This window comes from Hydractinia symbiolongicarpus, chromosome 5, assembly GCF_029227915.1.
Source record: "Hydractinia symbiolongicarpus strain clone_291-10 chromosome 5, HSymV2.1, whole genome shotgun sequence".
Lineage (NCBI taxonomy): Eukaryota > Metazoa > Cnidaria > Hydrozoa > Anthoathecata > Hydractiniidae > Hydractinia > Hydractinia symbiolongicarpus.
In genome coordinates, this window is record NC_079879.1 from 27,757,976 (window position 1) to 27,785,936 (window position 27,961).

A 27,961-nucleotide genomic window follows, 5' to 3' on the forward strand; every position below is an offset into this window, starting at 1 on the left:
ATCACAGTTTCTTTATAAATAAGGACCAATCGGTAATTTCCATATGCCGGTTATGAAAATCAGCTTGTACCAGAGTCTTGATAGCCATCAACTAAGCGCCAGTGACTTTGACATCAGGCAACAAACTCTTGGAACGAGGATGTTAATAGCAACACACCCCCAGATTCTTGGTGGATGTTTCCTGAACATATTTCCTAAGCTCCATAACTAATTGGATTATAAAAATAAATTTAGTTTTTTTCTAAGAACGTCTAAGTTATAGCAGAGCTCGGATGTCTATTTTTTAAGAATTGAGAATGAAATTGTTCTTATTACGTTTTAACAATCTTTAAATTTGTCCTGATCAAAGAGAACTGGTTTTTAGTTTTAGCAAATTTCTGCTAGACCGCGGGTTTTACCATTTAGACTTTAAGTACTGTGCACTGACGATTTTTATACAGAGTAAAAACAAAAAGTTACAGGAAAACCAGTTTGTGACATTAATTTTTTTAATTCTATTTTTCCTCCTTAACTTCATTCTAAGAATAATAGACCCCATCTTATACTAGCCTTTTTCTAATTATAGCCCATTTCAGAGGCGTCTTATATTAGAGAAAATATTGTATCACATTGAAACCTCGTACAATAAGAAAAATATTTTTTACGTTCTGATATTTATGTTTTCATTTTTCTCGTCAAAATGCTTGAAAATTTTTAGAAGATAGCAACATCGAAAAATGTCAAACTCGCCATGAAATATGTAAGAGCCCTCGGGATGAATTTAGGTAGTTTTTCTTTTTCTTTTAACTCAGTTCTGCTTTTCTATTATCAATTAATTTGAATAAACATCTGCTCATATTTTTCTGTTTTTTTAAGACCAACGTTACTTCCAATTAAACACTGGAATGTTCCAAGTTTAAAAAAACTTTGTCGCCATTAGAAAAGACGAAAACCAGAGCGCGTATAATTAAGATTTTGGATTACATCCGAGATCTTATTAAAACGGGCGGTTTTTTTCTTCTCATTCTTCTTCTTCGACCAATTTTTAAAACCGATTGCCGTAACGTCATGACTTTGAAAGTCCGACCTTACCCCGCGACCCAGCGCTACTCCAGCTGTGTGCGTTTCTTGATGTTCGTTAAATTGGAAAAAGAATGAAGACTGCGTTATGAATTTGATCACAAATTTGTTATAGACTGTTATTTTACATTATTTGATGAGCTATACTAGATATTCCTTCAAATTTCCGTTTCCAGTTATGTTTTTAACGAGGCGGATTTTGTTAAACTAAACCGAGCTCTAGGGGTTAAGGTACAAGTCGTTTCTTTCGAAGAAACGAGTTCAAGGACGCCATATTTGTTCTACTCCGGCTTCTTCGCTAAGCTGCGAATCGTTGGGTTAGTATAATTATTTAACTGCCTATATTTCAGTTATATCAATTTAAGATATTCTCTTTATTGTGTCTATGTTTTCACATATTAAGATGAGAATATTATCACGTTTTTTAGCCATATGTAAATCTTAAAAAACTAATTTCAAGATTTTAGCTAGCTAACGTAGATTTCAAGGCTAGCTAGCTGTAGCTAGCCTTATTTATTTTATTTATTATAAGGTTTGGTATATTATTATTTATTTTTATGTTTGGTTTGTGGATCTCTTTTAGCAAGCTCTTTAGCTACTTCTGCCTGAAGAGTAAAAGTAGCCAAATGCAGTTTGGCTAGCTACAACAAAATTCTTAATTAATATTTCTTATGCTAAATGTAGTTAGTAGGTAGCGACACCTTTTATTAGTGTCATGAAAACTTACTCCGCAAAATAGAATTGCTGAGTGATTTTTTTAGCTGGACAGGGTAACGACAGGCTGTTTTTCCCGCGTTCTTATTTAAAATAAAGTTGCAATAAAGTCTTTTGGAAAAGGGTATTACGCCTAAGCGCATGGACGACACAGTTTACCTGTACTAAGCGCTCAGTCCAATGTTAATGAATGGCTGTTTCCTGAGTTTCTGTTTATCCGAAGTTACGATAAAGTTTTTTTTCGAAAAAGGGTATTATGTCTATAGATATGGATGTGTGTCATTGTTTGCCTGTACTATTCCCTTAGCTCAGAGTAATATTCATTTTTGAACTTTTAGCGGGAACGTTTTCTGAAAAATAAAAAAGGTTGGCCAACTGTTTTTGCTATAACAGGGTAGCAACGAGTTGTAAACTATGTTTTTATTTTAGCTAAAGTTGTGAAAAGTTATTTTTTGAAAAATATATTACACTGGAAAGACCATAATGTTGTGCGCCTATTTTTATCAAAATACATTGCACCGGAAGCACCATGTTCTGTGCCTTACTCAATTTATGACATACTGTATTAAAGCGCTTCACCTGAATGTGTGGCATAGTTTACACTTCTTATTAATCGCTCTTCCATGCGTTCAACGCCAGGTAACACAGTTACTTGTGGCTTAACGCGGCGTTTCGACTCCAGGTATCCCGGCTAGTCCAAATATTAATACCACGGAATCGCATTTTGGATTTAGTCTCTATTGTTAATTTTGACGTAGACTTAACCTTTTTGTTTCTTTCGCTTTCTTCTATTTCTTTTTTTGTGTTTAAACTTTTAGGATCCAACTTTATGGCCCAATCTTAGATATCTTAAACTTCATAACAATTTTAGTCATGTCACAGGTATAATAAAACATTTCCAAAATATCGCTACACCACAAGCAATAATATTTGACAAATTGATATACTAAAATGTTAAGTGATATGCTGAGTGTTAAGTGTGGTGCAGTATTGTTAAAGTATTATTTTTCACAAATCACTTTTGTATATTTGTACTACATGAAACATTTTGCAAGTTCAAGATAATACCACGGGATAATACCTTATTTATTTCAAATAACGAAACAACATTGTAGAAGTTCTGTACAACACAGGCGACTGACGACCTAGGTATAGGGAACAAAATTACACACGAACAAGAATCCGAAATCTTTTAGGCTGCAAGGGCTTTTCATTGTCTAATTAAAATGTTCCTTTAATAAATTATCAAGAAAACTGCCACTTTTCATTTGACATGAACAGGATTTTGTCAATGGTATACGAATCTTTGACCAATGTGCTAGTTTCTCAAATCCAATTTCTTCGCTGTCAAAAAGTATCTGGATATTGATCGAGTTTGCCACGCATTTTCCATTTTCTGCTAAACAACTTCTGTCCGCGTTATCATCGCAGGACACAAGAGTGTGATACCTGGGATAAAATCTATACAAGAACACAGAAATCAGTTTGGATATGAAAGTAAGTTAATATTAGTAAAGAAGTATTTTGTCAATGTACATGGTACCTGTCATTCAACGTTATTTGGTAGTAGCATTGCTGACACATATTCAACGTTCCATCTTGTTGTAATTTTCTTTTTGGAATGCAGAAAACCTTTCGCACATTCACGTTAACATCAGATAATCTCAACGGAATTACTCTTTTATCTAACAATAAAAAGAGTAGATAAATCACTTCATTTTATAGTAAAGCGTGCAATAATAATATTTTCTTGTCATTTGCTGTCTTAATAAAAGTTTGTCACCTTTTATAGTACTTTGAGAATCTCCTTGACCTGTTCCATGGATATTATTCTTCGGTATCTCAGTGCTTGCCGGAGTTAGTATATGTTTCAAAATTGCATTCTTTATATTAAAGCTAAAGTTTGTAACGAAGTTGAGTTTCTTGTTGGTTTTCTTTTCCATGATGTCATTAAAACATTTGATGCAGTGTGTAAGTAGAAATATGAAAACAAAAGCCAGCACCTACAAAAGAAAAAGGTTGTAATTATTGTATTCGTTAGAATGTTTGTTTGGTTCCGCATGCAATCATTTTATTGTTGGTATCGTCTGAAAGTTAAAAGACTCGCACTTTATATCAATTGTTTAGGGGCGCCGTAATGCGAAGAAATGCGAATAGCGTATTATACCCAATCGTGTGCGGAGCGCGCATTCCTTCCATGTTCGAGGTCCCACCATGCAGTACCTCCTAACTTGCCTTCACATGTTTTGTACCAGTGTGAGACGCAGAATAAAAAGTGATTGAATGAGAGAAAGCTGTTCTCTTTCCTATCTTATTTTGCGTTAATGTTCGGTTGTTTTCATAACATTGCTAGCTATTTAATTGCCTAGTGCTGATTAATACTTCAGCGGGTCATTATATACTAGCCTTGTTCAGCTTTGATAAGCATTGTTTCTATTTTTCTTCTAGTATCTTCCCCAAAAATGAACTGTAGAGGCTTATCGAGCATGTATTGGTATTTTTATTGTAATCAACAACTTATTTGAAATGTATTTAAGAGTTTGTTTTTTTCTCGCTGTAGCCATGTTTTAAATTTACTGTTACTTTGCGGAGATGTAGGAATTAATCCGGCACCTACATCATATCATAATATCAAATCTATAATTGGTTCATTTAACCAGGGCGATCGTAAATTCGCGAAACTGCGGGCATACAGTTTATGTGTAACTCCATAGTAGCTATTTGTTGGTCATCTATCAAAAAAAAATCGAAAAGAAGGGGATTCGATTTGAGTACATATTAGAACATGGCGATGCAAATTTCAAAAAATTACAATTAAATCGATCAATAGAGTTCCATGAATTACTAACTGTATTGGAAAGAGTAAATTTCCAAGCCCATATATCTTACCTTGACATATTTTCAGTATTGCTAGGCGTTGATTATTTTTAGGTAAATGAAATAATGACTCCGTGTGTAATCGGCAATGGATTAATCTTTGGTACATGTGGGTATAGTTCAGCTATCATATGGGACGAAAGTCATGTTTACTTATTTGATCCTCATAGCAGAGATCAACAAGGTTAATCCTATGAAAATGGATGTTCGGTTGTTCTGAAATCCAAAATTTATTTAATGGTACAAAAGTACACCAGTCAGTTTTATGCAGAAATTTCCAGCAATTTTGGAAATAGTCAGTGTGATATGCAATACATACAAAATACTATTGCTGAAAATTAGTTCTGTTCAAAAGTTTCGTAAAAGTTCTCAAAAGCCTGAATTTTATGAATTTTCTAAATGTATCCATGGTCACCCTACTTCAAAATATGCACCTATTTTAAAGTGAAGGTGTGACAAATACCAAGGTAGAACAGTCACTGAAATGCATAGGACCATGTTGAAACAAAAGCGAGATGAGTACCAAAGCAAAATAGGCACTGAAGAGCAACAGACTATGTTAAAACATCAAGATAAAATAAGTGCTACAGAAAACAATGCCTCATTAAAGCAAGTAAAAGAAAAGTTATCAAGATAAAATAGATAGTACTGCTTGGCCTTTTCGACCATTTTTGACCTTTGCGCGGCTTGTAAAAACTTATTACCTAATTACAGAAATCAACGAATCATTAACTTAACAACTGACAAGATTCGCATACATGATACTAACGTGCACAGGAGGCAGAGTTCAGTGTCCCTCGCTTCCTTCATTTAGAATGCGTTTGTTTACACCCCCACCGACTTACGTCACACAAGTAAATATTTTACCGAACGAAAATTTTCTAATCGTCACTGTCGTGGCGGCGACCATAGGACTACTTTGAACTTAAATATCTCGGGAATTAAAGCTCACAAATTTAAAAAAATTACCACAGGTAATATTCACATTATAATGAATATTTTAAGCGCAACTTATTATCAATCGTTAGTTCTTATTTAAAATTCTTAGATTCCCTATTCTACGCTCAAGAAGTTTCACTTATTTTTACAATTTAAGCACAAAGTCAACGGTTCTGAAATTAACACAGTCACTTAATTAATGTATCATTTAATTAACGCGTGTGTAGGAAATTTAGGCGTTATAGTTGAGCAGGAAACCGCGTTAATTTTTATGATTCGTAAATTTAAAAGTATATTATTTTTTCTACTTTGCTAAACTTGTCAGCAAAGCGCAACTGAATTTGTATTGTTGCTGTGTTTCTGCTCTATAGCTATAAGAATATTATAAACAATATTCACCTGCATATTCATACCATGGTTGGATCATCTTTTAAGGCATAATCACAAGTGTGCAAATATTCGTTATCAGAAGCGCTCATTTTGAGTTTCCTTTGGCGACAACACATGTTGAGAATAGCGGAATTTGAATTTGTGAATTTGGTTATAAACAATAAACAATTAGAATAAGAAGAATCTTTGATGCACAAAGTATACACCCCCTTGTCGTATTTTTTTAAAAAAAATTAAAGTTGATGTCCTTTAAAGACTATGCAATTGGTAAGTAGCAGCCATCGTGATGTAAGTAAATAAAATAGGGGATTATAACAAAATAATAAGTTTTCGTGCAAAAATTTTATTAAATCACACGTACGTAGTAGTGTGATATGTTGGTTTACCCTTTCGTCGCGACGTCAGGACATTTTTATCACACTGTAATCGAGTCATTGTAATTGCTTATTTCACTGTTCTACTGTTTTCTCTCATAGTGTTAAAATCAACGATTTTAGGAGGACTTGAAAAGATTATTTGTTAAATTGTTATGTTACGTCCGTAATATTTTTTGTTTGTAGAGTTTCTTATAGCTAGCCATAATTTAGTTTTTGCAGGGAATTATTAAAACTTTTCTTTTTAACGAAACAAACAAAAACAAACAAACAAACAAACTAACCAATCTTTATTAAAATGTGTATATAGCTCTGTATTTAAGAATCGTAGGTAAGAATTTGTTGTGTAATTTATTGTCTTTTAACTGGACAATTAACATAAAATCTCAAATTTTTAAAGACATAAGTTCATACAATGATGAAGAATCGCAGCAACAGTAAATTGACAACAGCAACACAAACTATTCTGAAATAGCAGTGTCGTTGTACAAAAATCTGGAAATTCTGTTGTTTTAGTTGACAAACACGTCTACAACAACAGAATGGAAGAAATGCTATCTGACAGCAGCAAATTCAAAAAGCTCAGTCTATACCAACTGATAAGCTTCTGATCTTTACCATTGGTCAAGAGAGAAAGCTTATCAATGTTTATAAAGCTCTCTTATAATCTGGCGGACTTAGTGAAGCCAATTACAACAAATTTCGACCTGTAGGCTCTAAACTTGGTATACTTTATTGGCTTTGCAAGGTCCATAAAAAGTGTATTAATGGATGTCCACCTTTCAGACCTATCTTAAGTTTTTTGCACCTGTGTTATCTAATGTCACAAAAAACGAATATACATTTTAGGACTCTTTCTTTTTTGCCGAAGATTTCATCTCCTTTAGAGTTAGCTACCAATGAGTCATATGGGTTCATCCTTAGGCCCCACATTTGCTTATGCTTTTTTTGTGCTCTCATGAGCAAAACTGGTTGAACAATTGTCCAACAAAATTCAAGCGCGTCTATTTTAAAAGGTACGTCGACGATACTTGTGTGTTGTTTTTATCCCCGGACCACTTGCTAAAATTTCAGAATTACTTGAATAAATGCCATCCCAACATCTACTTTACATCAGAGACGGGAAAAGCAATAAATTATATTTCTTTGACATATGCATTACTCGTGATGTGGACCGAAAGTTTATTACATCCATATATAGAAAGCCTACTTTTAGCGGAGTGTACATGCACTTCGATAGTTTTATTCCTGAAAGCTATAAATTCGGCTTAATTTATACTTTGCTTCATCTTTTTTAAAATTTGTTCAAGTTGGTCAATTTCCATCATGAGGTTATTATAATCAAAGATATCTTCATTTAATTTGGTTATCCAGAACTATTTATTGACAAGGCCATAAAACACTTTTTTTTCTGCATCTCCCAAAACCAAAGAAGTCACCCACACGGCTGAAAAAGAAAATATTTTGATTGCTCTCCCTTTTTCTAGGTAAAACATCTTTACAAACGAGAAATAAATTAAAAAAAAAAATTAAATCTACTTTGCATTGTTGTAAACTTTCTGTTATTTTTAGAACTCACACTAGACTTAAAGACCTGTTGTCTCAAATTGAAGTCAGCCGTCATGTACAAAAATAAGTGCGCTGGCTGCAACGTTACTTATCTAGGCGAGACGTCGCGTTATCAAAAGGTTCGGGCAAGCGATAATTTTCTGGAAAAAGGTGCACGCAACCATTTTGAACAGAATACGGCTATTATTATAGAGATAACTTTAAAATAATTTAAGAACTAACTAAAAAAATCTACATTTTAAGTAAATCAAAATACATTCTATTTTGCCATATTATGTAATATTCGATTAATCAAATTCGATTTGTTGAATTTATATTGAGCATTACACACACACGTCCAACATCTTATGATCAACACAAGGCTCATCTGAAATGGGTAAATAAAAAAAAGAAAAGAAGACAGTAATGGTTCCAAGACGCTCCTTGTTCCAATAGTCATTATAGTCTCATTCGACGACAAACGAGCTATTAAAACAGAAGTTTGGTTTCGTTTGGCGTGTCAGCTTAACTGACAAGAAAACACAAGAATTGTAACTCATGTTTATAAATGACTTTCTCACCCCCTGATCTTATATTTTTGTTCCTTGATTCCAAAAAGTCTCTTCCTGCATCCGTTTACTAATGAGTAAGTTTGTCTAACAAACTCATGCTTATTTATCTTTTATTTGTTTTTGCTTTCTCTCAATAAACTTAAACTTCACTGCAACGTGCTATTAAAATTTCAGAAAAAGCTAAAGCTTTAGCTTATTGAAAAATCGAGATAGATAAGTTTGAGAATGCTAAAAACGTAATGAGTTTTGTATAATACATGATCCGATTTGTCGAATTCAGATATGAAATTCGATTATTTAAACCTTGTATACTCCGAATACTGCTGAATTACTGCTATTTCTGCTCCAGAAGGAACTGATCAGCATCATCGTCGTGCCTCCTTATACAAAAAACAGTTGTGGTGTAGTGGGCTTTAAACAAACGGATCAAACAAACTGTCTTTTATAATTTGACACGAACACGATTTTGTAAACTCCAAATTAATTGGCGTCCATTGCGATAGCTTATCGAACCCAACTTCGTTTGTATCATATAAAAGTGGAATGCTAGCTGTATTTTTCATGCATGTTCCTCCTCCAAGAAAGCATGAAAAATCAGTATTATTGTGACAGGTGACGTGGATGTGACTTCGAGGATAGAACCTACAGAAAAATAGTTATAGGACGTGTTATCACAATTAAAAAGAAAGTCGTCTTAATTATATTATAAATCTTTCGACCATCTTCGCGGCCATCATCAATAACATACCATTTTCTTCAAAAATAACAACAATAAGTCAACTAACGACTAATTGTGTTGTAACCTATAACTTCAAGAGAAGTCACTTCGAAATACGTAGCTACGCAATGAGAAAATGCTGCTTGAAGTTATTCTTTAGCCATAACATTAACAGCTTAGTTCCTGAAAACATCTTATATATATTTTATTACTCTTGATCAAGAAATGGAAAGAAAGAGAGCTGTAAGTGAACTTTGTAACAAAATAGGACAAGAACTAAAAGTTGCTTACGTGTAAGTAACAAAATGTTATTTTTGTGAGAAATTCTGCTGAATTAATTAGACATAGTTCTTTTTTAATATCTGGATTATTGTAACTGCATGAGGAAACATGGTTTTGATTACAAAAAGGTTTTTTTAATCTTATTTGTCCATTCATAATATCTATTAGACCATCTTCGTGCTACTAATATAGTTATAATTAGAAAACGAGGTACCTTTGTGGTAACAGGATGTCATAAAAACACTCTGTACACATGGTCAACGTGTTACTTTCAGTAGTTCTTCTTGGTGTGCAAAACTGTAGTGTTGGGACAATGTTTATGCCAGCGAATTCTGATTGGACATCTCTTTTATCTAAAAATGAGGTCGTAAGATTTTTAATGCCCCGTTAAGGTGAATTATGTAACAATGAGGCAAGAATTACCACCTCAACTCGTGTTATGAAAGTCATTTTAAGTATAGGTTTTGTGGTTATTTGAACTAAACGTGACCTGCTAAGAAGAGGTGCGTATTGATTAGCCATTAAGCAGAATTAACTAGATTTAAACTCAGTCGCTACTATAAATTAAACTAATCAAATTTATTCTAAAAGATACCGAAAACTTACCCCTGGACACTGCGCATTTTTGATGGTTCTTTCTGTATAAGTCAAGGCCTTTTCTTCGTAGCTTGACCAATTTCTTAACCAAAGACATTTCGTAAGTGGAATATGGTCGCTTACATACTGGATACGCAGACCTCCGTCTAAATATTACTTTGTTCCTATTTGAGATATATCTTCTTATAAAAAAATCCCTCTTTCTCCTATAACTAAATCTTGATGAAAGATTTTTGGGAGTTTTGATAGCCGAAATTAAAGTTTTTGATAGGTGACTTTGCTTTACTTGTCCAAATTTCTTTGTATAACCCTTAAAACTGTATACCAAGTTGGTTGATTCTGTACACGTTATATAAAACGTTATTACCATGAAACACAAGGGAACTGCAACCTAAAAAAATGATAACAATTTTTTTTGCATAAACAAAATAACCAGAGCATTGCTGCCACGTCAAAGTTTTTGCCCCATACAAAAAAAAGGTTCTACAGATCATAACAGGTAAATATTAAAAATATAAAAACAATGTAATTAAATAAATATCAAAAAGTATCACCTTCATTTTTCTGTTAATTCATCAAACAGTTACGTATTGTATAACATCTGTATCAGTTAATATGTCTCATGGTTTTGTGCGTGTGAGTTGAACAACAAAGCTACTTATGACAAAACAGCAACAACAACAACTCATCAAGGGCACGTGTTGTGTCTCGTTAATTCACCATACATGCTTCTCTTTCAGCTTTAGTGATAAAGCTTTTGAGATGAAAATTTAATGTATAGTTACGAGTTTGCGGTTAGGTTTTTTGTCTGTAAAACACTGAGAATAAACTTAGCTTTCAAAATCTTTTTTTAGAATTTTTATCATGAAAAAGAATAAATTATGATTTTATGTTTAGCAGGACCAAAAAACGAAACAAAAGAGGAAACAATTTAAAAGAAGTAGAATTTTTAATTCTCAGCACTCAGCATTTGTAATCTACTACTAGAAAACTTCTCCACGGGGATTTTTTTCAGATTAGAAAAATTAAACGACAGAATGCTCCTTTCATTAAATAATATTGTTCGGACTTATTCAACGTAATTGTTAGCTTCGTAAAACATTTCGCTTAGCATCTTTGAATCAAACTTTTAGTAGCTTTCTTTCTAACGTTGAAGGTATAAATAATGAGACTTTGCGAAAAATTAATGACACATATTGTTTTGACACTTTATATCTATTTTAATCAAATGCTCTTCGCCAAAGAAATAACTCTATATAAGTGAAATCCATTAAGCAGATGTAACACAACTTTTCAGAAATACTCCGACGACGTATGAAGGTGTCAACGCAAGTTTCCGACATTGTTTCTCTACAAATAGTCGGTTAAGTAATCACAAAAAACAATAAAAAATTCTTTATTTATGTTGCTCATTCCTTCGCAACGAAGCCACATAAAAGATATTTATCGTACTAAAGAAAATTCCTCATTGTTTAAAAGTAACATGCCTGAGAATTTTTTTAAGCATTACCGACTTGTAAAACTTAGCTTCGTCCCTACATGCTTAAGTGCTTAACGTTGTTTGCTTACCTGCATACCTCAGTACTTTATGTGCTTCCGTGCCTCGTCTATGTTTACCGTGTTTCTGGTTTAATTAAAAAAATGATATTTAATTTATGTGCTTATTCAATTCCCCAATTTTTAAAATCCATAGTTTTCACGTCGTTATATAAAACATTAAGGCGTGGTCTACATTAGACCTATAACTGCGTTTATCTTATTGATTATTATTTTGCGTATAAGTGTGTTTATCAAAAGAGTAGTCATTAAAACACTAAAATTCGGTAAATATGCAGACCAGATCCTCTAAAACGTTCGGCCGAGAATGTATAATATAAAATGTGCGGACTTGCGGACGTGCGGCTGAACATCAAAATGTTTGGCCAAGTATTATGACGTTCGACCGCGCAACTAAAATGTTCAGCTGCACGTTAACTACCAATCAGCCACGGTATAGTTGAGACTACTCTCAGAGATGTTTCAAAAGAGACATACTAAAAATAGGTTTGCTTGACCTACCATCTTTTTGTTTTTCATTCTTTTTAATATGTGTTTAACTTTTATTCTGTGCATATGCAGGCAGAAAGAAACATATAATAGCAAGCCATGTCAGGGATTAGTATGCTAAGGAATGTGAGAATTGCTGGACTATTTGTTGCTCTAAATGTTTGACTGTAATCAGGTGATTTACCACTGTGTTTCTCTCACAATTTATTTTAAAAAATTCAAAACTTGTTCTGGCTAGGAAGGAATAGTTTTTGCAACCACAAGCCACAACAGCCTATGTTTTCATTTAAAACGAGGTTGCAATTAGTTTAACACCTCCTGTTTACCTGTTTCTAAGTTACTTAGCCCTAAAGTTATCTATATAATAATACGCCAGTTCCGTGTGTCTGTGACAGGCAAAGTTGATATCGTTATTTTCTTTTGATGTTGCCGTAAAAATCTTTGATGTTACCGAAAAAAATATGTCTATTTTGTTAGCGGGTTTACTTTGTTTACGTCACGTGATGAAAAAGACTCAATTTGATTTGCTGAAATAAATTTAACGGCTAACTTTCCAAAAATGGTGTCCCTCGACACCAAAAAAAACACAAAAGAAAGGTCCCTTTGTCTTGAAAAAAGTGAAAAAAGTAGAAGTAAAAAAATAAAGTTGAAAGCCACAAGAAGTTACTTCGGAAGTGAAGAGTGGAGCTAGGAAGTAGTAAAGTAAAATTAGAAGTAGAAAATGCATGCTAGAGATTCAAGTGGATTGAAATTCAGAAAAAGTAAGAACTTTGATATATTAAGACGTTCCGTTTTTATGTCGTTGAAGCTACGTGTTACTTTTTTTATGTAGTACACTTAAAATTGTCAAGCAAAATTGCATTCTCAAAAAAAATCCAGGAAAGCTCCAAATTCTTAAAGTTTTTACGGCGTTTTTTTAAAAATAAAAAAGCTAGCCATATTTGTTTACAATTTTTTTGCATAATTAATGTGTCTCCTGGTGCGTAACTAATGTATTTGAACTAAAATTCAAAATGCTAGATAAAGCTGTTAGCTGGCTAACAAACTAATTTGCTGGACAAACTAAAAACTTTGGTTTGTGTTACATTACTATTGTTTCTCTTTATAATGTCTTTTACTACGCATGAATAGCTAGCTATAGATCCAGTTAAGTCTCCCCAGTTTAAGTATATTTAACTGGGTGTCTTAGCTACTGTTATCTGGTAGCTAATGTTAGGTTTAAGACTCCCATCCCAAGCTTAGCTAGCTTCTTTCTTTTCTCAAAATCTTTCTTGAACTTTTAGGATGGTGTGACTCATTGTTATGCCCATAAAGTATAATTTTTTCACATTACCTATGAACTTTACAAAGGGGACCACAATATGACAAGTGGAACGCATTTTATAGAATACGCCATTTCGGAATTAGCGCAGCCATATTTAATTTTCCTGCAAGTGGAGCAAGTTAGACTTTGACCTTTCGTTCTCAGTAGCGAAGCCAACAGACAATGCTAAAATAAATAGGCTCTTTTATGAGAATTACAGTTTCTTGAGATAATTTTCCTTATTTTTATATATCAGCATTGTATTTTAAGCCTCTTAAACCTTGTTTTTTAGCAAAATCATATAATGTTCCAAATCTTTCCAAATCCAAGGTGTACTAAAAAATCGCGAATTACAACACGACAAGAGGTCAGGGGTTTAGGATTTAATACTGGTAACCAAATGTAAACAAAGACGTTCAAGATAGGCGATAAATCCTTCAAAAAAGGCTCTTCTTTTTGGTACTTCTTCTATGCTTTGCTACCGAAGAACGCAGGGTTCAAAGTCCAACCTGCACCACTTGCGGGAAAATTAAATATGGCTGCGCTAACTCCGAAAAGGCGTATTTAAAGTGTGTGTGTTAAGTTATTTTTATTGTTTTCTTTCTGACATCCCGTTAAACTTTTGTCAGCCTACATGTAATATGCCAGGGTTTTTTACAGGGTTTTTTTACATTTGATTGGAAATTTACGTGTGTTTATGATGGCTTTAGGTTAAGAAAAATTATAAGAGGATGGTATGATTAAGGGGAATCTTGGAAGGCTCAGGGGGCGTGTTTTGTAGATAAAAGTTATCGGAATTGATGACAAGAGGAATTATGCTCACGAACGACAAAAAATTTTCAGGCCACAAACAAATTGTTAAAATTTCTCAATCGTTAGCGGATTTTTTTTCAAACTTCAGACCCCCTCCCCCCTTAGCGGCGATATCCCACTAACGGAGCCCGAAAAAAATTTTCGAAGGACCCTAAGTCTGTTTATAATTATTTGCGTTGCAAAATGCAGTTTTTTAAAATTTTGTGTAAATTTTTGTGGAATTAAACCACATGCAATAATACTGAAAGAACAAAATTTTGTAGAATCAGACTTCACTGTAAGCTGTTGTATAAGTGGATGTCTTTACATTTTGTAATATAAACTATTGTTGGGGAAAACTAACTGTATGCGATGTCATTTTTGGTGGAAGAAAATTCCATGGTTTCACGGTTTTGTTTTTCTTGAGAATTTTACAAAATTTTGTAGGGATAATGTTTGCTGATGATAAAAAAATACTTAATGTTCTAACTGAAACTGTTTTTGTTTTTTATAGTTTGTAATCTAACAGGCGAGGACTGTATACACTGAAATGAATGATTTTTCCAAATTTTGATGTGTTTTATAACCTTTTTTTGGTATATTAATGGGTATTGGCAACATGCGATATGCTGAATGAAATTATTTTTGTTGATTTAGATGTGTTTCTCAAAAACCAATCTGTTTTACATTTTGTGCAAACTTTTGTTTAAGAACGTTATACAATATTTCCAAAATAATGAGCTTTTTTATTCAAGTTTATTCTTAGCTTATTGATTTTTTTGACATTTAAGTTCAAAATTGTTGGTAAAGGGCAGTACGGATCATTATACTAAAAAAAGAAAATTTTTTTTCTTTTTAACTGGTTGATTTTTACATTTTGTGTAAATGTTTTGTGGAAGAGGATGGTATGCAACTGAAATGACTGATTTTTGTAGATTTAAATTTGATGTTTTCCAAACTTAGGCTTTTTCATATTTTTGTATGAGCTTTTAAGGGAAAGACAATATTAAAAATGTGTAACTCTTGCAGGCCCACTTTTTGACATTTCAGAATAAAATACTGAGTGTTTTCAACATAATCACTTATAAGATGTACATATTTTAGATGCGTTATTTCTGACATTGTTATTATCCGTGTTGTGACTGTCAGTGTTGTAACTGTCGGTGTTCTTACTGTCGGTTTTGTGAGTATTGGTGTTGTGAGTGTCGATGTTGTGAGTGTCGTTGTTGTAACTTTTTGTCAACTAAATTATACGCCTTGTAAGCTGTTCTTTTTGATTTTGTGTAAGATTTGTGTGGAGGATTTAATGCGATTTGACATTTGATATTGTGTGTAAAATTTTCAGAACATTTATTTTTGTAAATGCACTGCTGGCGTCAGCAAAACATCTAAAGCAACCTATTTTTCCATTGGCCTTTTGCCTAAGTGGATTTTTCCACGGGTCTTATTGACTAGTCTATATAATAATACACCAGTTCTGTGTCTCTGTAACAGGCAAAGTGGATATGTTCATTTTCCTTTGATCTTACCGAAATTTTCTTTGAAGTAACCGAAAAATGCATGTCTAATATGTTAAATTTTCTGACGTTATGGCGCGACGTCAATAACACTACTTTAACGTCAATATCCTATATTAAATTAATTAAGCCGTTACAGTGCACATAAAACTTTGAGGCCAAATAACGTGGAAACGAGGTGGTGACGTCAATGGTTTTTCACCGCGTGGGTAACTAGGAACCACCTGGGACCAATTTGGGTAAGTTTCGGGAAAGGTATTTGGAAAGGTATTCGGGACCCAAATTGGGTCCCGAATCCCTTTCGGAATGGACGGGTTGATGACGTCATCAAAAAACCTTTAATCCACAATATTTCCGTAACCGTTGGTCAAAAGGACATGATCCTATACATTTTCTTGATCAGCGTTTCAAGAGCTATAACATGAAGGCAACCGGTATACAAATTTCGAAAAAATAATTTTCTGTGCTTTTATTAGGGACTTTGCTGACGTCAGCAAAATGTTTAAACCCGTAAATCTCATTAACCATTCATCAAAAGCACGTGATTACATACATTTTCTTGATCAGCGCTTTAAGGTCTACACAATAAAGGCAACGTGAAAACAAGGTTCTAATTTTTTATGCAGATGGATTGCTGACGTCATCAAAATTCATATGACGCTTATTTTTCAATTTTATCCTGCGTCAGTGGATTTTTCCACGGGCTTTATCGACTAGTATCTGTATATTGACGTCAATTTGTGTATTTTTATTGACGTGGCAACATTGAGTTTAATTTTTTTCCTAGAGTAGGCTATAAACCTTGGCTATAAACGTTATGTCTTTAATAATAGCCGTTGTCTGTCTGTCTGTTTGAACGGTGTTAACTACACACGAAACAGCTGTTCAAAGGTACGAAAAAACGGTCGGGACGCCGCTAGCACAGGAACGAGTTCCCCCGCCGCTTTAAAATAAAGGCCCAATAAGGCGCGGGTATTTTTATAAATGACCAATCAGAAACTAACGCTCTTTGATTTCCTTTGCATCACGTTTTTACGTGTCCGTGATAGATGTTTAATCAGTTCAAAAATTTAGCTACAAGATCAAAGTAATTCAACGATATAGAAAGTTTTTTTAAACTGTTTACTTTATTTTTTTCCTTGTAAAACATTTCAGAACACTTCTGACAAGATCTTTTTCTCTTAGTTTAAGTTTTTATTTATACCTAGCTAGCTACCCAGCCACCTAAAGCCTTATATTAGTTTTATCTGTCTATTATTGTCAAGTTTTTCATTTTGGCTACAAACGTAGATTATGAGGGAACATTCTAAAGTTATCATCCCTATTGTTTTAAGGGTCTTATTTATTTTGATATATCTGTTTTTATATTTGCCAACGTTATTGATTTTTTTTGCAAAGTTTTTAAAAGAAAGGGTATTACGCCTATATATTTCTTGAAATTTACAAAAACTTTTTCTGCAAAATAAAATTTTGGCTGCCTATCTTTGCTATGACAGGTTAACAACAGATTGTAAACTGTGTTTTTATACACCTGATGTGTTTCGGGTGTAATATATTTTTCAAAAAATATGGTGTATGCGCTTTACTCGATCTACGACATACTGCATGCCTGTACAAAAATGCTCAACTTGGATATGGGTCACAGAGTCATTTGCAGCCCAACCGACATTTCGAGACCGGGTCTCTCGGCTAGTTGTTATTATAAGAGACTTATTGAATATACCGTGAAAAGATATCATTTATTAAGGAAACTCACAGTTAATGCGATATGTTCCGACGATGTTAGCAATAGGCTACACAAAAAATATTCTCATAACTTTGCGAACCTGTCTTTTTTTTTGTAAAGTTAGGAAAACTGATCAAAATTATGTGTAGGATCAGAAGCCGGTTTATAATTGAAATTCTTTTATCTTATCTAACTTATCTCCTCTAGAACGTGGATTGCCGATTAAAAGATTGTATAGGATCGAATATATATTGGAATTAATATATTTATTTGTGTAACCACGTTTGTTGTGTTTCAAAAAAGGAAAATTTAAGGGAACATTAACGTGTAAGGAGCTATGAAAACTCTGTTAAGAGGGAGGAAATGTAAGCGCATTGAAAAAATGTGACTAAAGAATTTTATGCTTTTTACTTCTTATCCAAGATTACAATAGCGGTTTTGATATGTATTTAGCGTGACAATAAGCGGCAAAAGTCAGCTATTCCGTCAATTTTTGAAGACTCGGTCTATTAAACACCCTTTTTAAAGAAAAAAAATTAAAATATTCTAGTTTCGCAATAAAGCGCCGGAGCGTGAAATCAAATATACTTTTGTCACAGAAGATGTAACTTGACACTGTATTTGAGTAAGCATTTTTCAAACTACTGTTAATTAGAAACTTAACTAATAAAAATGAACATTTCTTTAAAACGTATTTATACGTTCGAATTTAATTTTAACAGAGGAAGAATTTCTATATGCTTCCAAATTACCTTCATATTGTATAGGGCAAACCTTTGACTTATTAGATGAAATGTTATTAGCAGGATATACATCGTTCTGGGAGTTGATACATTTCTTTTATTCTCCACACCAAGTCTGGATAATAATTTAGCCATTAACTTCGAATTTTTTAATGTCGCATTCCTAAAGCACGTACAGTAGAACCTCTATTAACGGTCAACTCCATACATCGGTCACCTCCTGATAAGCGGCCAGAAAAGGAAATCCCTGCCGAATTCATGGTCAAACTCTTATAAAAAAACCCTCCATGCATCGGTCACCTCCACTAAACGTCGAAACGGTCACTTTCTATTGTTCCAATGTCTAATTCCACCTCTATTAACGGTCAAACAAAATCTTTATGCAAGCAAATGAAAGGAAAAATAAAAACAATTGTTTTTTCTTTATTTACAATAAGTATGTTTCTTCATAATATGAATAAGTATATTTCTTCATAATATATCATGTTTGAAATTTTCTACCGAGGTCAGTAGCATGTGAAAGGATATTTTTTCGTAACTTGGCCTAGCCACTTTAACGCTTTCACATGTCCCCTTGATTGATATGTTGCGGGTACTTCAAGTCCTAAGGCAGCCCCACGATTTACTTTCTTTCAAGTAACAGTATATATATGATAGGCAGTGTCGACCTTTTAAAGTCTATTGGGTGGGTAATGAACGCATGGGGAAAAGACAAAGAAACGATCGTCAATTGATTTTCTAAGTGTGGTTTCACTGAAGCTACCCTTGAGTTATTTACAGATGATAACGTTTTGCTGAATTCGCAGAATTGCAAAGTTTAATCTCGGAAATATCTCCTGATTCAATAGTCGACTCCTACTTAAATCAAGACGAAGATGCAGTGACATCAGTATGCACAGTCGGTATACATTCCACGAACTGGAAGGAGAACCTGAGAGAAGCAGCAAATGGTTGCGCAATTGAACGTGATGACGAGATAGAAACACTAGGAATAGTCGAGAATGATTTTGATATTGAAAGACCAGAGTTAAAAATAAACTCAAGTCAAGCAGCTTTATCTATTGTAGATGATTTGAACAACTTTTGTGAAACCATAGGTGATGCTGACTTAGTAAGTGCCTTACATCTTGTCACACTACGACTTGAAACATTTAGGCTAAAAAATATTTCACAAAAAAAGCAACAGATTATTTTAGTAAAAAGTTGTAATATGATTGTAGATTGCACTGATAAAATACATGTATTTACCTGTGTTTATTTTGATCATGAATCATTCTTTGAGCCCTTCCCACCTCTCCCGACCAGACTTTTGATAAAAAAGTCTGGTCGGGAAAGGTCACCTCTAATGCAACAACCCATACATCGGTCACCTCTAATGCAACGGCCACTAAGCTGAGCCCTCAAAGTGGCCGCCATTAGAGGTTCTACTGTATGTCAAAAATTTACTTTGTTGCATAGCAGTTAAAAAACTATTATGCTTAGCCTTTGTGCCAGAGTACGTCATCGATTTATGCTCGTTACTCGTAAAATTATAATACTTGTATTAAAAATAATTTAACCTGTACTAACTGTACGCCACATACGGTTCCAATATCACTAGTGGTTAACAATTTATCCTTGGTAATGTTTCTCTAGTGCTCATAAACTCGCATTATATCAAATTTAAAATGACGGTTTAATTTTCTCTAATTAAGTTTTTCTTAAAAAGGGATTATTTGATACAAAACATACAATTTTTGAAGGAAGATGGCGAAATTGACAATGTTTGAATTTTGTCGATAAGCATAACAAAATGATGTCGATTAAGCATGATGTAAAACAAGCATTATAATGGTGTTTTTAATTTTTTTTTTGTATGCCATGTTAACAGAAAGTGAAACTAGTATAATGCTACAAACATTTCTCCACTAAACAAAGGATATATTCTCAACACAAACACGCCTTTAGAAAAACAAAATGACACACCTTTGGTAAAGTATTCTCTGTTGGGGAAAAAATACGGATGTGCTATGATAAATATTCACTTATGAAACACCATCCGAATAAACTATCTGAGTTCATCACCAACATATTGCCGCACGTAGTGTAGTGGGTCCTGGGGCTCCCAGTTCTGGGGACCGCGGATCGAATCCCGCTCACTGCCAAAAGTATGTTAGTGATAAACAAAGCAGTTCTTCTTCAATATGACACACCTAGTTGTAATTTTTTTTGAGGAAGAGTAATTCAAATAAAAGTACATGTTTTTTTATAAGCATGACATTTATAAGCGTATAAGTTGGATCATTTTTAAGCATTATGTGCGTTTTAAGAAAATGTTGTAAAGTTTTTATGGGCTTTTTTTAGTGAGAAGTTTTTCTTTTTATTCTTTATGTCTGAATTAACCAGTATGTAATAAGATATAAGTTGGAAATACTGATGTTTTAAATTCAAATGCAATAGTTTTTTTAACTAAGCATACTTTGAGCCTGATCGTTTGGTTTTCATAAGCATATTCCAATAATTAATTTTGCCATTAAGCATAACCTAAGCATATATTGAGCCTGGAAAAGCACTTTTAATAAGCATCCTTAAGCCTCATTTTGAAATTCCAATTGGTTATAAAAAAGACATGTAAATTAATAGTGTAAGCATACATCTTGCATGTGTTGTAAATATCAGAGTTGTAATACCTCTTAAGAAAATACTCGCAAGGGATTTCACAGCTACAATCTACCATTGTTTTGATAGATTTTTGGTTTGTTTAGTCATTGTTGTTTTTGTTGTTTTTCATTTGCTATAACACTTTTTTGAAAAATTAAAAAAAAGCAAGTTTAGGATGCTTCCCGAAATCTACGTTCATAGCTTAAATCTTACAATCGGTTTGTTTAAGATCTCAACTCAACACCGCTGCATAACTTCAAAACTAAAATGGATATTTACGTCAACACTTTCTTATGCGGACAATTTTCAAAACTAACAACTAACAGCTGTCGCGAAAATGTAATGCTTTTTGATTGGTTTATAATATATGATATATGCAGTACTGCTGATTCTTTAATTAAATTGAGGCAAATAGTCCGACATAAAACCGGGTTTTTTATGTCTGGTGGGGTGGAAATAAAGCTGCAGCCCTACCTTTTTTGAACATACACACTTACAACGCCTATTATATTAAGAATAGCCGTTAGCCCATTAAAAATCTAAAATAAAGCGTTCGTTGGAGCAAAGCCGATAAAAATATATCGCATTTGTTTGTTTTTTATTTTTAAAATTTTGTGCCTGGTTAAAACTGTTTCTTACAGACAGACAATTGCTACTGGCTATTACAGATAAAATTTATCATGAAAAAACACAAATGTTTTAGAAATTGAACTATATTACATTCGTATATGTACATTACATAACATAATTAGAATAACACGTTATTATAATTTATGTGGTAAACTGGGGCTATAAATTAGTACTTAGGCAGCATTGGGATAATAGTATTAAAATCAGTAGAGCGTTATAACACCACTTTCATCAACAGCCGATAAATTATTTTAATTGGATTGCTATTGTTGTTGAAGACCTTCTGAGTCAGTATCTCGTTATAAAACACGTGGCATATTGAGTACAATTCTTTTATATACTTCCGCCTCTTGAAGATGCTGTAACTGTATGTTATCACACAAATGAGACTGATGTCATTTTGTTGCTCTGTTGTTTTTCTTTTGAAAAAGAAAAACTTCCTATTTCCTGTAAGTCAATTTCGTTTTTACAAGAGTAAAAAAATGTTACTCTTCATTGTGGGCTTATTATGTTAATTGTCAAAATTTAAGAATAAATTACTATAACAACACTAAAACTTAATTTTACAGCAACGTTGAAGCTATTTTTACAATGAAGTTGCGTTGCAGCGCGTTTCTGCCATAGTAGCCGCGAAATGACGTTTGACACTGGCGAAAATTTGGATCGAATTTATATCTGCCGCAGCGTTTCATATTGCCGCATGTTAAAATGAGCATTTTCCATTGTGGAATCACCTGTTTTTTTATTGTATAAAAAATATGAATTGTTTTAAAATTTAATGTGAACAAATAAATGCAAGAGTCATGCAGCGACGTTTCGCGCCGCAAGGAACTGCATTTTCAGTGTGAATTTAGCTTTAAATATAAACTTAATAAAAAGAGAATTTTATAAGAATTTGCTATACAAAATAACCAAACAAACTTCCTTGAATGACTTGACACGAGCATGATTTCGTCATCGGGATGCTTATAATTACCCATTGGTGCATTTTTTCATTACCTACTCTGTCTGCATCATACAGGACAGGTATATGAGCCACGTTCTTCATACACACACCTTCACCCATCAAACAGGAGAAATCATCATTTTCATCACACGTAGTATGTAGATGGAAACGAGGATGGAAGCTAAATAACACAATATTATGAAATAAATAAGTTACACACATAAGTCATAAGTCAAGTCAATGTCAAATTTAAGGTGTTAACATTTTTTTAATGAAAAAGTCCATTTAGTTTGCAATGAGCCATTTTAACAGAAATATTTAGCATTCTAACTTATCTAATGGAATGACTTTTCCTTATGCTCAAACATTGTCTTTAAAATTCTTAAATTTTATAAAATGCAAAAAATGCTGCTTTTTGGAGAGGATATTTTATTTCATTTCGTTAAAACACTGCTCCACATCTTAAGCAACAAAAATAGAACAATTGTTTGCTTCTTTAAATAATATTCACATTATGACGAGTCAAAAGTTACAACGCATGGCTGCAAAACCGCAATTACATTTCAAGCTGCAAGTTATATTGTCACTTGTGCCAACCCAAACCATTATTGTGCTTGTTGTTTATACATTTCGATAACAGCAAACAGGACAATCGTAATTCTACTGCAATCCATACCATTATGTAAATAACACGAGCTTCAGTTACACCATGTAAAAAGCTATATTATTACATAACATATAAGCATAGAGATAAACTCGATATTTATATTTTTCTGAGAACCCTCAACTGACAAGTCTCCAAAAAAACTCTAGAGATTTCAGATATCGATATAGAAGATCCTGAGGTCAAAAATTATTCGGTACATACAGTTTACCCTATTTACAAACGACAAAAACAAAACACAATTACTTTGGACTCACAATATTGGTAACGTGATTCGATACACACATTCTCTGCACATATTTAATGTGTTGTCTTGCACTTTTGTTCTGTTGATGCAGTATAAGGGTGTAGCAGTTACATTCAAATTTGGAAACTCAGATTCAACAGCTCTCCTTCCTGAAACGTTTCAAAATAACTTGTTTACTATTTGTACTCAAAAGTTAAATGATTGATAAAAAAAAAACACTCAAACTTTCTCGCGGTTAATTTTATATTATCGCTTATGCTAAGACGCACGTGTGGTTATGCTTAAGGAAAAAAAAGTTCCAGCAAAAATTTACTTCTTCCTTTGCGTTGTATACATCTTTGATGATTTTTCTTGTATTCTTTAAGACCTCTTTGTCTTGATTTTACCAGTTTCTTGGTGAGGTTTTCTTCTTGTTTGGTAAAACTTCGTTTACACACTTTAAATTGTGACTTTTTCGCTGTTGGGTAAAGATTAACCTTTTTTAAGAATGCTTTCAGAGTTTGTACATTTTTATTCATGCTTGACACGTCTTCTTTAACTATTGGGTATACGTTTTCATCAATGTTCTTTCCATTGCCTTTATTCTTGATTTTGTTTTGCCTGACATCACCACCTTGCGCTGCAACACATATTACAATGGATGCAACAAAGATAATTAAAGAGCCTTTCACTGACTACAAGGTAAGAAAAACATAAGTGAAAAACTCTCTCAAAGAAACGGAAATTCATAATTACTGGTCTAATGCTTTTAACTTTTATTTGCAAACAACTAATACAACTAACTGGTGACTCTCTAAAAAGGATTTTAAAATACTAACACATTACAAACAAGACACACCAATAACAAAACAAAAGGAAGACTTACCATGTTTACTTCTTTGTGGAATTTACTTGTTGGTTCAAGTTTGTTGATTATGACTTGAAGGCTGCTCTTGTTATCTTTTTATAATACAGCGTGTCTAATAACAATGCAATTAATTTTAAATTATCAGTGCTAAATTGCTAAATCACTGTTGGATAAGGTTTCGTTGAACAAACACTTTGTGGTTATTTCCTATGACTACGTGTGCACCAAAATAACCTCTTGAAATGGGGATAGAACGATGATGATAAAGCGCATGGCGAAACTACAAAAATCAATACCATCAATAAATACCTACTTTGTGTCTCTTCAGGATAAATAAGGGGATTTTGTAAATTGTAGCTATTTATAGATGTCCTTCTTATCACAAATGTCATTCTTTTTCAGAAATATAGCTATTAATGTTAAGGAAGTGTTCACCGAACTTGAATATCGATGACGCTTGTGTAACTTCCTGAAGTAAAGTAGAGCTTACTTTGTCGTGTCGTTGAAATTTACTCATTTGTATTCAGTTACAGTAATCTTATATTTGAACAGTTCCGGCTGATTAGAAACAATGTAACAAATTATGAACACGTAAAGTCACCATAGTAAAATTACCAAGCATATCCTCGCCGTAAAAAAGCAAATTGATTTTGTCTTTTTTAACATGAGATCCCCTCATAGTATAAGTAGCGTGACGCCATTTTGTTGATAAGAAAATTTAAGTTGATAGTGCTGTTGACATATTCTTAGAGGACAGCAACAATATTTTGTAAATTAGTCAGTGTTTGCATTTTTTGTCGGAAAGGAACATCCACGCAGGTAAAACAGTTTCCGATACGTGTAGGTAATTCATATATTGGGGTTTACAATTACGAAAATAATTTCCTAGTGAAGGTATTAAATGGTAAATACAAAGCATTCAATAGTCAATAAAATCTGTTAGCTACAGTTTATACAGACAGCATTAGAACATTTTTTGTAATTCGTCATAATATATTTATGAAACATTTTTGTCAAAATAGAATAAAGTTGACTGGTGTAAGAAATATATTGACACCCAAAATAAGTTTTTTTATTATTATTCAATGTCATTTTAACTCAATTCATCGCACTCTTTCAACACGATTAAAGGATTTTAAACTGTCGGACGGACGATTGCAAATTATCAACTTTAAACTTAAATGATCATATACAGTTTGGTCTGATTATAGCGATTAAAAAACTCTGAGAAGCAGGAAAAGGTTTGCGTCTCGCATGCTCTATCTGCACATAAAAGCCGATTAGTACCCCTTCAATATAATATCTTTCGCAAAACGTGTGGCCTTTTTTTAATCAGTAGTTAAAAGCAGTATTGTAGCTAATGTATCATTAAATCGTTTGTGACATGCTTATTCAACAAATTTATACAATAACTGGCGCACTCGTTGTCTTTTCTCTTCATTAAATTCTTTTTTTATTTCACATTCGGATTCCCGGGACCCAAAGAAACAAAGGTTTTTTAGGGATGGTGTAATTCTTTGTCTCGATTTCAAACATTTATGTGTTCATAGCTTATTGGAAATAAATAATAGATTTACTTCGAGATTAGCCCCACTACCCGTGAAACGATGTGTTCTTCGACAGCAAAGGGTAAGCAAAAAGGACATGCTAATTTCGTCCTACTGAAGTAAAGCCACAGTTATGCTAAAGTTTACCAGACATATTCTTCTTAAACCGCAATGCGATAACACCCCAACTCAATATTTGGTTTTGTGCTACACACATAGACTTAAACAAATCTAGATAGACAAAAAAATTACATTGGATTTAATAAAAAAGCTCATTAACATCCATAATACATGCATACTTTCTGTAAAATAATAGCATCTGACAGTACCGTCATTTAAAAATTGTAATCTATATAATAATACGCCAGTTCCGTGTCTCTGTGACAGGCAAAGTTGATGTGTTCATTTTCCTTTGATGTTACCGAAATTTTTTTTGAAGTAACCGAAAAATGCATGTCTAATATGTTAAATTTTCTGACGTTACGGCGCGACGTCAATAACAGTACTTTAACATATTAAATTAATGAAGCCATTACAGTGCACTGAAAACTTTGAGGCCAAATAACTTGGAAACGAGGTGGTGACGTCAATGTTTTATAACCGCGTGGGTAACTAGGGACCACCTGGGACCAATTTGGGTAATTTTCCAAACCTGGGTCCCCAAATCCGTTTCGGAATGAACGGGTTTATGACTTCATCAAAAAACCTTTAAACCACAATATTTTCGTAACCGTTGGTCAAAAGTACATGATCCTATACATTTTCTTGATCAGCGTTTCAAGATCTATACGAGCGAGGCAACAGGTACATGAATTTTTGAAAAAAAATGTTTGTGTTTTCACGGGCCTTTGCTGACGTCAGCACAATTTTTAAACACTTATATCTCTTTTTGCGTTCCTCGAAAACATATCATCCTACACATTATTTTGATCAGCGTGATTCAACCTCTACACATTACAATAAAATAATAAAATAATTTTCTCTAACTTTTTTAGGATCTTCACTGCTGACGTCAGCAAAACATCTAAAACAACCTATTTTTCTATTGCCCATCTGCCTAAGTGGATTTCTCCACGGGCCTTATCGACTAGTCTCTTATAATAATACGCTAAGTGTGTCTGTCTGTCACTTTTGCAAAGTGGATTACATTCTTCAAAATTTTCTTTAACAAATTCTATAAAACATCGCCTATAAAATTGTTCTGTAATTTACCAAACTTTACCGATAAAATGGTATTGACGTCAAAGGAAAGTTAATTAAGATTAGTGAAGCCATTACAATGCACTTAAAACTTTGAGGCCAAATAACTTGGAAACGAGGTGGTGACGTCAATGTTTTTTCACCGCGTGGGTAACTAGGGACAACCTGGGACCAATTTGGGTAAGTTTTTCAAACCTGGGTCCCCGAATCCGTTTCGGAATGGACGGTTTGATGACGTCATCAAAAAACCTTTAAACCTTGATATCTCTGCAACCGTTTGTCAAAGATACATGATCATATACATTTTCTTGATCAGCATTTCAAGATCTATACGATGAAGGCAACAGGTATACATATTTCTGAAAAATTTTTTTTGGGTTTTCACAGGTCTCTGCTGATGTCTGCAAAATTTAAATGATGATTGTTTTTCTCTGTTATCCTGCCTAAGTGGATTTTTCCACGGGCCTTATCGACTAGTTGTGCTTATTAATTTCTCCTAAAGCAAAACAGTTTCACTTGCTTTACTTAATTTACTTAATACACCTTTAAACATACAATTCTAGTTCTTTCAGAAAAGTTGTTAGCAGAGCAAGTCGTCCTATAATCCATGGAAAGTGGTAAGCTTTCTATTAAATCTATCCATTAAACACTTGCTTGCCGAATTGTTAGATCTGAAAGCCTTGGATTTGGCTACTTCTTGAAGCTGCTTTAGTTCTGTTGACAAAATATAATTGTCTAGCAGTTGCATTTAAATTTGGAGACTCCACAGTTCTTTTTCCTAAAGCATTGGAAAACACAATGACTCAAAAACAAAAAAACGAAATACTTTACTATTTGAATTTTTAAATGACTGCAAATAAAAGAAACACTTAAATATCCTCAAAATTAGAATAAGCACACGCGACCATGCTTAGAAAAGCAAATATATATTTTTATGTTTTTGATGACTTGTTTTCCATAGAGTTTTTGTATTGTTGGATATATCTCCGCCATGATGTCTTTCCTATTTCTTCAAGCCTGTTTGAAGAATGCAGATTTTCACT

The 27,961-nt window shown here is 33.2% G+C and overlaps 1 long non-coding RNA gene across 1 annotated transcript; it reads left to right on the forward strand.

Moving 5' to 3' along the window:
- Window positions 1-13,733: 13,733 nt before the first annotated feature.
- Window positions 13,734-27,215, forward strand: LOC130645807 (uncharacterized). The gene is made up of 2 exons (XR_008982742.1): window positions 13,734-15,921; window positions 26,966-27,215. It is a non-coding gene; the product is annotated as an uncharacterized LOC130645807 (long non-coding RNA).
- Window positions 27,216-27,961: the final 746 nt, after the last annotated feature.